Source organism: Poeciliopsis prolifica, unplaced genomic scaffold (assembly GCF_027474105.1).
Source record: "Poeciliopsis prolifica strain line A6 unplaced genomic scaffold, Auburn_PproV2 SCAFFOLD026, whole genome shotgun sequence".
Taxonomy (NCBI): Eukaryota; Metazoa; Chordata; class Actinopteri; order Cyprinodontiformes; family Poeciliidae; genus Poeciliopsis; species Poeciliopsis prolifica.
Genome location: NW_026562401.1, coordinates 2483646 through 2496308, shown reverse-complemented (window position 1 = coordinate 2496308; position 12663 = coordinate 2483646). Strand labels below are relative to the sequence as shown.

At 38.1% G+C, this 12663-nt stretch overlaps 1 protein-coding gene across 1 annotated transcript in view; it reads right to left on the bottom strand.

Annotated features, from left to right (window-relative positions):
* The window catches only part of galnt1 (UDP-N-acetyl-alpha-D-galactosamine:polypeptide N-acetylgalactosaminyltransferase 1), a 54129-nt gene that overhangs the window by 23896 nt on the left and 17570 nt on the right, over positions 1–12663 (bottom strand). The window contains exon 2 of the mRNA XM_055047549.1: positions 8255–8367. The gene's annotated coding sequence lies outside the window, so the exon portion shown is untranslated. The remainder of the gene's footprint in view (positions 1–8254; positions 8368–12663) is intronic.

Sequence of the window (12663 nt, the reverse complement as noted above, 5' to 3'; positions counted from 1 at the left end):
TATGATCGTGTTTTGGATCAAAATCTCAATTAAAAAATTTAGCTTACTGCTGAAGTCCACCAGATTTTTATTAACTGTCTTGTAATTTTCAATGGTCCCTGGTGTTACATTTATTAAAAAGAAATGGGCCCACAGCATCACAGATCTCCACCATACCTTAAAGTGAGCATGACACATTTTTCCATATATTTGTGCTTTGTTTCACCCCAGAGATCTTTAGTTTAAACTAATACCACCCATTGTGGTACAAAAGCTACAGGAAATGGGGCTAATTTAAAAAAAAACAAGACACTCTAATAGGCTTAAAAGATTTTTAAGTTAATTTATTTTTATCATCTAATATCATGGATGTTTTCCCACTGAGTAAATTTACTCAAACCAAAATGTGATCATTCAAAGGATTTGTCTTCTCAACAGTTTTTAGGAAGACAATGCATTAGCCTGAGTTTGTATGTCACAGAACATGTTACATTTAAAAATCTTGGCTTAACGTAAACAGATCTTTCAACAATTTAAGCCTTATGTGTGAAAAGTACACTCTGCTTGTAAAGTTGGTGACGCTAACTGTGACGCTAACTGCACTAAGCATTGTGAATGGCAGTTTAACAGTGTATAATCATTTAGACTTTAATTTTACTACAACTGATATTTCTATTTTACTGTAGCTGAGACAGAAACGTTCCTTAGAAGAAAACACTGCGCAAAAGACAGGTGTTATTCTGGGGACAGTATGTAAAGAACGTGCGGTATTGGCTCAAAACGATGACAAATTGCCTTGCTAAGGGAATGCTATCAGATCTCCACATTGCTCCTGACCTTGCAGCTTTTCTAAATTTAATCGTTTTGTGTAAGCCACAGAAAAACATAAAAAGTTTTTCAATCTGGCAGCACCTCCCAGACAATCCCTAAAACACAGAAAACTAACAGTCTGGCTGTATCTACAGATGTGTTCAGATATGTTTTGGGGAAGCTGTTCAGAAATCTTCTTGTAGACCAGCTGCTTGGAAAATTCCTCATTCCTTATAAAAAAATATAGGAGTATCAAATTGCTTCGCTCACTGTTATCCTCTAAAAAAACTACTCCCAATTCCAGGACAACGGAAAGGCTGAAATTCAGTTCTCACCCTCCTCTCCTTGTCTGACCGCCATTGAACATTGCTCTCTTCCCATTTTCTGCTAGAGATGGCGTACACTCTACCAAATGTACAGAAGAAGACCAAAGGTGAAAACTAGCAATCCATCACTGAGTAACAACTGAATTATTTTGCTCAGGCATTTTTCTTTAAAGGTCACCTAAAAACATATTTTGAAATCTGCTTTTAATTTGGCCTTGTGAATTTTTTTCTATTCTCTATTAAAGTACTTAGAAAGGTGGTGTATAAGTACACATTGTAAATGTGTTTTTCTGAGTGTTATTTGATCAGACTGAATGCTAAGGAAATGCTCCAGGAGCAGCAAAGCAGATGAGGATATACATTGAATAGAGTAACACACCAACACATGTTCCCACTGCAGCGTCTGCATGCCTCTACACAGGCTCGATTTGTAATCGTGCATGACAGAGGACACCTCAGGTCTCCTATGTGCTCTCGGCAGCCTCAGGCCTTGTTTCTGTGAGTGTGTGTGAACTGCATGTGTGAGTGTGTTTCGGTTAAGTTAATGCTGAGTGCCAGTCTCTTTGAAATCGCTCTTTAAAACAGACTGGCTCCCTCTGTCATTCAACAGACACAGAACTCTCCATCCCTCCGTCACCGCATGCTCCCTGATTTATTAACATATCACGTTCCCGCTATCCTTCTCGTAGGACCGTTCCCAGCCACCATCAACCCCCCGCTTCCCTTTTCCTCTCTTGGTGATGTTGTCTTTCAAGAGTGGTTGCCATCACTACTTCCCTACAAGAACAATTTCCCCCTTCACATCCTTCTCCGTGTCGCTTTTCATTTTCCCCTCCTCTTCTCTAAAGGCTTAATCCGCCTTTAGAGATTGCACAACCGCGGTTTCTCACAGGCACTTGGGAAAAACTCAACAAGAAGAATCTGCGCTTCTCTTGCATCACAATTTATGTCTGAATCTGAGGAGCCTCCCTTTTGAGGATTTTATGTTTATATGATTTAAACAAATGGGGGTGGGAGGCTCCATGAAGCAAGAATTCAAGTTCCCACAGATTTTCAATGTAGAAATTAATTTTTACAGACTCAGTTTCCCAGAGTCCGTAGTTCTTTACAAGAATTTAAGCAAGGAAGAAAGGAATGATGGAGGAATGGAAGAAATGAAACCAAGGAGAAAGAAAGGAAGGACAGGGAGAAGAAAAAGCGGTATGGCATTATGAAGGAAAGAAAGAAGGAAGAGACAAAAAGGAAAGAAAGGGCACAAAGGAGTGAAAAAGGAAGGATATGAGCAAGTAAAGAAGGAAGGATAAAGGGGGAGAAAACTGAAGGATGTAAGCGAGGAAAGGGAAGGACAAAAGAAAGGAAAAAAGGAATAAGGGCAAAATGAAGAGTCAATAATTAAAAGAAATTAAGTAAAGGAAAGTAGAAAAGACAAAAGAAAGGGTTGAAAGGACACTGAAGAAAAGGGCAAAAAGAAAGTGGTAGAACACAATGATCAAAGCACAGACAGAAGAAAGGAATGAACAGAACAAAAAGTAAAGAAGGGACAAAGAATAAAAATATGAAAAAATGAGAGAAATAAAGAAAAAGAAGAAAGAAAAAAAGAAGCTGTAAATATGGAAGGGAGAAAGCAAGAATAAGGTTGAAAACAAATGAACGAACTGAAGCAAAGACATTTTGAGAATAGGATTAGGAATAAAAATAAACACTAATTTTCTCATTTTATTTTACACCAGACCTAACAAATTTCAGACTTTTTCAGACCGCATAGGAACCCTGAAAATTCACATGTTGCTGCTTCTGCTGTCTAAGATAAATACACCTGGCTCACTCACTTGCTATGATTAAAGCCTAGATCGCACTTTACAAACCAAGTGCATGTAATTTTAATCACCTTATTCAAAATTGACGACTATTCATAAAAAAGTGCATCCGTTTGAAGCCTCTTCAGCAAATAAGGACTTGCAGTCAGGCTGTTCCCGTCTCCCGTCCTTGGGTCACACGAGCTTGATAAGCTTAATAGTTTCCAAGACAACAGTGATCTGAGCGCTGATTATCTGAGCAGCGGTAATGTCCCTCAACTGGAGCAGAACAAGGTGCAGGCTAATATTAGGGATGCAAAACGGAACAAGGTGGCCTCCAGCCTCTTCTCTGTGACTCCATGTGGAGGAACAGATACACAGCTACCGACATATGGTGAGCCGTCTCAGGTCATTTCATATCAGATCATGACCATGAACTGAGGAACGCAGAAAGGCTTCAGAGAACAAAGAAAAACAACACAAAGATCGAGACAGGATGGCGAGTGAGAGACGGGATACAGCTGTACAGCTATGTTTATAATAATTATGTTTATGTGTAGAGGTGCATCTTAGTGGGGTGGATGCAAAAAGTAATTTACTTCATTTTAAATCAAAAATGATAGAATTACTAAACAGATGCCAATATTTTTTCCAAAGGTTTATTTCGGTTGGTTGTAATAATTATGGCTTAAATCTAATAGAAATGCAAATTTTCAGTTTTCAGAAAATGTGGGTTTAAGATAAAATCAACGCTAAAATGATTTTAAATTAATACAGAACTTTATTGGTCTTCAGAGTCAGAGGATTGATGACTTGACAACTTAGCGAGTCACTCAATGAGACCCTCCATAAAGAGAGAAGGTGAAGGAAGAACAGGGCCTCTGCTAAAGATGCTGGCTGTTCACAGAGCGCTGTACCCAAACATATTAGAAAGTTTATTCTAATGGAAAACATGTCGTAGAAAACATTGAACAAGCAACAACTTAAAAAAATATGTAAATATATTACCTTTCACTTCTTCCTCAAATTATGTGAATGCTTGTTCACTGCTTACGGCTGTTTTTAACGGCCTCAGCTATCTGAACATGGCTAAATAAATTTAAAAAAAGAAGCTAATCTCATATTCTCACCAAATATTTTCAGATCCCATTTGTATAATTTAGGAGAATCTTTTCTCAAACAATTTTTTACCTACCAATGCTGAATTGTTAATGGAACACACCTATTCAACTCTGCTAGGACAAGGAGCAGAAACGTTTTTAGAAATAACCAGCTAACTGCTGCGTGTTATGCTGCTGCTTTTCCACCGTCAGCCGAGTCCATCATGAATTTTATTTGGGGTCTTGATTTTGCTTCCACCATTAAAGACGTGGCAGGTGTGTAAAACCAAAGCCAACTGTTCTGAGTCAATACTACTGACAGATGTATTAGCATGATAATGAGTGTTATGGTAATGTGATGCTGTTGGGACACACATGTTTACTGGAGACACTAATCAATAATCAATACCAGAGGCAGGAGCTCTGCTCTGCAGGCGCAGCGGTAATTTATCCCTAGAAGAAATTGAAATATTCAATGTTGTTCTTCTAAGCATTTTTGATAGGTTACTCTCTGACACAAAAAGGTTTAAGGTGCACTTTTCTGCATTTATATAATATTTGACAAAGGCAAAAGATTTTAATAAAAATACACTTTTTTGTTGTCATATTTTCTTTATTTTGAGAAGAGTCATGGATGCAATAAAAGTTGTATTAAGGGTTAGAGTGCCTTGCAGGGCTTCTGCAACATTTCTAAAAGTAATAATAACAAAACAACTTAAATAAATTGTGATACAGATGGGTGAAGTTGTAGATTTATGGGTTAAATCATTTTGATCTTGGTTGTAGTGGCTCCTGTTTTGCATGCAAAGGCAAAAAGTGCGAGGGAAGTGTATTTGCCCCTTAGTGAAGGGACATTTTATTCCAATCCTTTAATGCAAGAAGAAAGTACATCCAGGTTACGCAGCTGGCAAAAGAAAAAATGTTGGACTTTCTCCTAAGCTCTCCATGTTTTTTGCGGAGTCAGCCCAGGACTTTTGGCGGAAACCACCACTGCATTGACTGCAGGACTTGCAATAATTAGTTGCATCAGTGTAAAACAATTATTCAGTTATTTTTGTCCCAAAATAATGTAACAGCTCAACAGTCAATAAGCACCATTTATTTTGGTGAAAAATACCAAAAGAGTTAAACAGACAGAAGAGCCAACCACAGCACAAAAGTCCCTGCTGAAATCGATTACCGATGCAAAACTTGGCTCTGGAGCAAAGTGGAATCGCACACTTCAATCTCCAATCACTGAGGCATTTTTGGCCAGAATCAATACACATTACTTTCACAGCTGGTGTTCTTTTAGTGATTACAGAGAGCACCGCTGCATGTCCCCAACAAAAAGAAGAAGAAGAAGAAAAAATCGCGGACATACTCAAAGACACACTGAATTCATTACAAATAAATCGCGGCCGACAAAAGGCCCCAAAAACCACTTCATCACGCCTGCTGGCCTGATTGACTCCAGTCCGCCTCAGCTGCTCTTTTAAGAACTTCATCTTTCATTTATTTTATTTTATTTTTTTTTTACGTCAATGTGATTTCTTCATTGTTACTGTTGTGGATTTACACAAATAATAAATCTGACACCATCGACCCACTGTGAAGGCGTCTCTTAAGTACAATTAGCACAAGCTTACACACACTGATCAAACCCCGACACAGACAGTCTACACTGCTTTAGCCCAGGAGAGTTAAATGCCAGACATTACATGTTTGACTGTAGTTCCACTCTATTACAATAACAGCTCACAACAGGCAGGCAAAGCTTGAAAGGCTAAAGCCCCACAACTACATTTTCTTCCCTCAATAAATGAGGAAAGAAAAAAAGTTTCATTTATCAAAGGGGAAAAAGCTATTCTAACCAACCTGGTCCAGTGTGGAAAAGCAATTGCTCACATAACCTAATAACTGGGTGTGCCACTCTTGGCTGCAACAAACCCAATGAAGTGCTTGTGATAACTGGCATTGATGTGTGGGGATTTTGCCCCACTGCTTTTGGGGATTTTTTCAGAGTGACTGGCTGGTTAAGGTCAAACCACATCATCTCAGTTATTTGTGTGGATGCTACCTTTTCCAGTCTCCCCTGACAATAATATTGAGGAGTGGAAGTGGAAGGAAGACTTTTACTTTTTCACACAGAGCCAGTTTTTTTCAGATAGCTTTTCCAACAAAAGATTACTCAGGTTATCTTTACCTGATATTATAATTAGTTTTATTAACTGAAACATTGAAAAATAACAGGATTTTATTATTTTCTTGAAACATCAATGGAAATGCATAAGAATTCAAATAGTTAAGTTAGTAGTTAGCAGGAGTAAAAGTGATAGCGTAGTATACTTAGCGTTTGCTTTAAGCATTTTGAAACTCATTGGTAAAAATAACTAGGAGCACTGAATCATAATAAGGTTTTTAGTGCTGGGTGCAACAAAAGAAAAGGCAGATACTTTAAGAGATCAACACATGGAAAGCGGTAATTCAAATGTTTCACCCAAATTAGATGCAAATTACAGAGCAGAGAACTATTTAAGTGTTGACAACAGGAAGATGACAGGACCACATCTGACAGCTTTAATAACACTGTCAGCTCATAACTACAGTTTGTTCAGAAAGTCCAAAACACCCTGGTCCTATGACATCAGTGCTATGGGTTGGCAAATTAACAGCGTTACTCATCATTCCTGATGCAGGAACAAGTTCCAACACAGAGTCGTCCATCGATACCTTCATGTGTTTACTGTCTCCCTTGTTGGGATTAGCCAATCAAAAGCTCAAAACGTGCTTCCCATGGCATAACATGCAGCCAGGTAATACTTAATGCTAACAAAGGTTGTAACGCTTCATAAAATACAGATGTTAGGAGCAACATTTTTTATTATCTGATGTTTTTAAGCCATTCTGGTCGTTACTGCGACCAAAGAAAATAGAAAGAACAACAAGTAATGCTTTATCTGCCCTGAGAAATATTTCCAAAGTGTTTTGAGATTTTCTCCAGATTTCTTAAACATAGTTTTATTAAACTAAACTATTGTTAGTCTACAGGCAGTGCTGATCAGCAGTATGCTCCAGACGGAGGTAATAACAGTAATCTGATCACCCAGGGTTTAATCAATCATGCAGTGGTTTCACGACAGCAGAAAAGGGGACTTGGAATCACCTTTCATAATAAAACTGGATAATTTACATAAAGCTTTGGTGGTGTTGCTAAAGCCGACGTACTGCTCAACTGACTTTAACTTTATCTTTGTTCCCTTATCTGTTAGGCAAAGATGTCAAGAAGGGAGCAAAGGTCAAGAATTAGGATCAATTAAACCTTTTAGAAGCAAAAAAGTAATGATTCAAAATGAGTTTGCATCTTTGTAGCATTTGTTTGTGATTTTTTGTCTCTAGAAAGAACAGTTGGATGAAAATCTAACCATTTAAAACAATATTACCACTACCAAGTTATTGTGAAATTGAAGTGGTTTTCCAACTGTGTCAAATAGTTTTGATGTAATTTGCCAAAACATCCACAAAGCGAGTTTCAGGAGAAGAAATGTTTTATAGGTTTGTGTGGAAAGTTGAATTTAACTGGGTTTATTGCTTCCCTGCAATAAAGGGATTGTAGTTTTGTCAGTGTAATACCTCTTAAAATGACAGAGCAAATGAATGTCACAGGGGCAGTCCTCAAAAGCAGAGAGGAGAAGCAATGAATGAACAAAAGCACAGATTTAATTTAAGACCTACTGTTTAAAATGTGGGACTCTAAAAGGCCTTGCAGAAACCTTACAACACGAAGCACATTTTTGACAATGTTTTCTATTTATATAAAGAATTGTAACATCAGCACAAACCTAAGAATAATATGAATATTTATGAGAATGATAAAATGCTCATTAGCTACAGCTGATCTGTAAAGTACTTCATTTGTAAAATGGTAAATCTTATGTGCTTTTCTTTTATCATATATTTGTTTTTACAGTTTTTACTTTTATTTTGTATGATAAATAAACAAAACACAAAAATAACAGCTAATATTTCATTACATTTGTGGAATTCCTTTCCTAATGCACGTGTCTGAGCAAACATACTCTGTAATACTAAGACGATTATCTAATTATCTCATTATCTAATTCTGAGTAATTAAATTTTCATTATTACTTTTAGCCTGTCACTGCATATAACCATAAATTTCTGCTTAAAATACCTGTAAGTATACACCACAGTAGAGAAGTTCGAGTTTCATCCCATTGTTCAGTTGTTGTGAAACTCCTACCTGTCCTAGTGACTCGAGAGCCTCTGGCCAGATGTGCAGGGCGCTCCACCGGCAGAGAGGGCCGGAGCCTCAGGGATCCCACTTCCTCTTTTACGTGTCACTCAAACATGCTCCTTAAACAGACAAAAGAGAGCCAGACAGAAAATAAACATTTGTTTCACTGAGGATGTCAGAAAATAGCAGCTATGCTGGGAAGAAAAAATGTTAATCTTTGAGCCTTACGGGAGGAAGTATTTCTTAAAGAGTAACAAACAGTTCATGGCAAAGAGGCGTTGCGTAGTGTTCCACACAAACAATGCACCAAACCACCTCAAAAAAGCCAGCGTTCCTCGCTGTGCACAACCTATAACAACACTTATAACAACCTATATTAGCACTAAATACTGATGTCTAAATACTGACTTTGCAAAGTCATACATTGCCAGTTAAACTCAATGTCATCTCATAAATGCATCATCCTCAATTGTTCTACAACCATCCAAAGGTCAAACCAAACTGGATGGCTTCAGAAAAGAAAATAAAAATGCACACTGAATGTCAAAAGGAGGCAGCGGTGGAGAGAAATATGGATAGACTGTTGATAAATTCCCAGAGCTGCTCACTTCACCGGATTAATCTGCTATTTTGGTAAAATCCACCGAGATGAGATGAGTGAGAATAATTCAGCGTGGGTTTATGTGTATGTGCATCTCTGTAGCCTTAATTCTGGCCTCTGGCCTACTTTAAAGCCAAGTCTTCATTCTGGTCCACTGGGACTTCAGTGGACCAGTGAGAGTGCGTACAGTAAGAGTGTATTAGCTTTGTATTACAAGAGCAGCCATAGCATAAATCTCTTTCTGCCGGCCTACACACGCCTGCAATAGTGGCAGTAAGAAGGATGTGCTGCAGTGCATGTTAGCATCAGTTCATGAAGGATTCTGACCACACACACACACACACACACACACACACACACACCGAAGGTGTCAGTCTCTTTCATCCTGGGTGACTCATCACTTCTCATCTAACTTTGTCTTTTTCTCAGTCATGCTTCTGTAGTCATCTTTATTTTCAAGCCTCTACTTTCTGCAGAGACCTTCACAAAAAACACAATGGGGCGTAATCCATCTACAAATTAGTAGAAAAAAAAAGAGTAAAGCTTCTAGAAATACTCTTGAGATTTCCAAAACAGACACAAAATAAACCTACAGAGCCATACCCAACACTGAAGCACAAATAGCAAATCATCTGTGTATTTGCTTTGTCTGCACTGTAAACCTCTTCCTGTCCTCAATTTCATGCTGGAGGAGTGTGAAATGTCACCACAGGCACAAAGACTCAGGAGAGCAGACAAGAGGAAACATACACGGTTCATTTTCTACCGTTAAGAAAATGAAACTTTAAATTAAATTAACTCTTAATAATAAAAGACGTCTTTCCATCTGTGTTTAATTAAGTTTCTATCCAGCGGTGCAGCAAAGGCGTAAACTTCCAGTCAGAGATGCATCATACATGAAATATTGCCCTATATTGCATCCAAGCAGTCAGTTGCAATATATTATATATTTCCACTCCTATACTAAAGCACCAATTAGAAGCTTCAAAGTAGATACTAACTTCATGGCAACATTTTCTCAGTCACTTTAACATTTTCTAACAAGTATCCAAAATACTGTTGCACACACAGTTTGAAGACTAGGCTTTCCACTCCAGTTGGTTGACTCAGACAAAACAACGGACAAGTTCACGAATAATAGTCCTATAAGATCAAGTGATATAAATACAGTACATAATCAAAATCACATTTAAACACAAAACATTGTCGGACTGAAATGATCTCTTTTGGTCTTTACTTTTCAGTACTATATTTTTAAAACATCCTCACTTCCTTTTTTCTTCACAGCTGTTCTGCTATACACTGAAAACGTACACATGTAAATCAAAAAGGGGGGCTCTGACCACCTCCTACTGTTGCTTCAATCTCAGTTTTACATAATGGTCCCGATTAATAATCCAAAAGTACAACAGTCTCCTCTTCTTCTCAGCCCTCTTTTCATTCATTCTGAGGCCACGTAGTTCTTGTCATGAATCCAAGAGGCCAATGACTGAGGCAGAAAAACAAATGCAGTAATAAGGAGGGGTTCACTGGTACACAAATGAAAATCATTCCTTTCTTTACGCAAGAAAACACAACCACGCTGGGCAAAAATTAAGCATGCTTTAATATTAGCACCTTTAAAGACAAAACTGCCTCGTAAATGCAGAGGTGCTACAAAGCCTGTCTGATTCTGAACACGGTAGGAAGACTTTATTCTGGACCATCTGAAAGGTAACGTGGGTAGAACTAAACCCAAACAAGTAGTCAAATTAATCTCTCCCAATTCGCGGAGCTCAGAGCGAACCGCCTGAGCAATCAGTCGAGTCCAAGGCTTTATCCAAACTGTTTCACAGAAAAAGCCACCCGGGAGCTATATTAAAGCTTTACATTCAGTGAGCAATGAACTGTTTGCAATGTGTGAGTGTTTGGTTCCCAGCCAAGATCTCTGTATGTGCTACGTGACTCCATTTGTAGCTTATGTTGTAACAGAGGGAGTCCAAAGATGACATCTTTTGTATTTGCAACAACAAGCAGCGCTGCGCCAACCTTGGGCCAACTGGTACCTCTTTTCTTTCAGTCAACCACCTCCTGCTCTATAAAAACCCTCCTGCCTACAATTCTGGAATAAAGGAAGGTGATGCATAGGCTGTAGCACTACACACACACACACCCCCACACACACACAACTGAAATTCATGCAAAACAGACATTGAAGGAAAGGCAACAAAAGATGACAACAACACTATTACAGGCAAGTGTAGTCATAGCTCACCAATTCTGACAGATTTCCAGGGGAAGCCAGAGTAGGAAAACAGGAATACCAGGAATAGAGTGTATAGAAAACACACATGAAGCAGCTGCTTGTGTCTCAATGGACACTCCATAATAGACTTTTGTTTTTAAAAGATGCAAGCAAGGCTGTTTAGAGTTTAGAAAATCCTTTACAAGCAAAGCAAACACTTTCATAAACTCGCCCGAGGGTAGTTTCTGTTTTGCAAACAATACTCAACCACATAAAAGCATTTAGCAAAATCCCATCTGACCTGGCAAGACATTACTCACCAACTGTTTCTGGACACCGTTAGGTCATGTGACTGATTGACTGACTTTCATGTGATACATATTAAAAGGCATCACATGAGACTGACATTCTCATATGATACTGTCTCACACATTTGCCCAGAGAAAAGAATATATTTGGAGATGGGGTAAGATAAGAACACAAAAAGCATCAACTCACTACTATTTCATTCATGTGTAACTTCAGTCTTAAACTCTTGTGGGATGCAACAAGAAGCAACTCCTGACCGATACCGATTTTGAGTTTGTTCTAACTCTAACCGGCTGATATTTATTTATCAAGGCATGTCCATTTGCATAGCAACATGCCAATTCAAAGTACTTTATGCAATAAAAACATAGTACAGTAACAAATTATGAAACAAGCAATAAACATTACATTTTGTCAAATGCCATCATCAAAACAATTCGCATTGATGTACTGATTTCTCATTTTTTTATTAAACATTTTTAATTGAATTGCGTTTATTAGATGTAATACAAAGTATCTGCAGTTGTTTAATGTGTTTATAGTTTGTTTCTTTTCAATACATTTAAAATAACTGAAAATCAAATGGTTTTACCAGCAGATCACTGATCAGATCTAATTAGTAATTGAAAGTTATTTTGAGCTATTATCTTTTTTTAAAGAAATCAAATTACCCACTGGCTTGAAGCCAGACATAATATACACATAAACACACACCTAGACAGACGTTCACTGCTCTTGCTACCCACACAGAATTTAGATTATAGTAGTTGAGTTGCTAAAGCACACAGAGAGCGTTATAATGACAGAAGAGAAACAGAAAAGGGAGGAAAATGTGAGTTTTATCACAACTGATACAGTCATTGCAGAAGTCAGCAATAATCAGCATACTTTTCTAATACTGTGCGGTCCTACTTTGCATGGTAAAACACTTACTGTGTGCTTGTGGGACTGCAATATGCAGGAGAAAATGGAGGCAGCAGAGGAAGAGGAAGAATTAGGAAACAAAGGACATACAGAGGGTAGATGAAAGGACAGAATAACAGACAGAAAGACAGACAGAGATCTTGTTCCTGTTTACAGAGAGCAGGGAACACAGGAAACAGAGCTGCAGGCCACCAGACCACTATATGTGTAAACGTAAGTGACAAGATACACACCACACACACATCCTTACTACCTTCAGTTGTCTGTGTCCTGAGTGATTACACGAGCTAACTCTCCTATCTCTCTCCAGGTCCCTTGGTAACATCTGGAAACTTGTGATTTGTTTTTGGTCCAAGT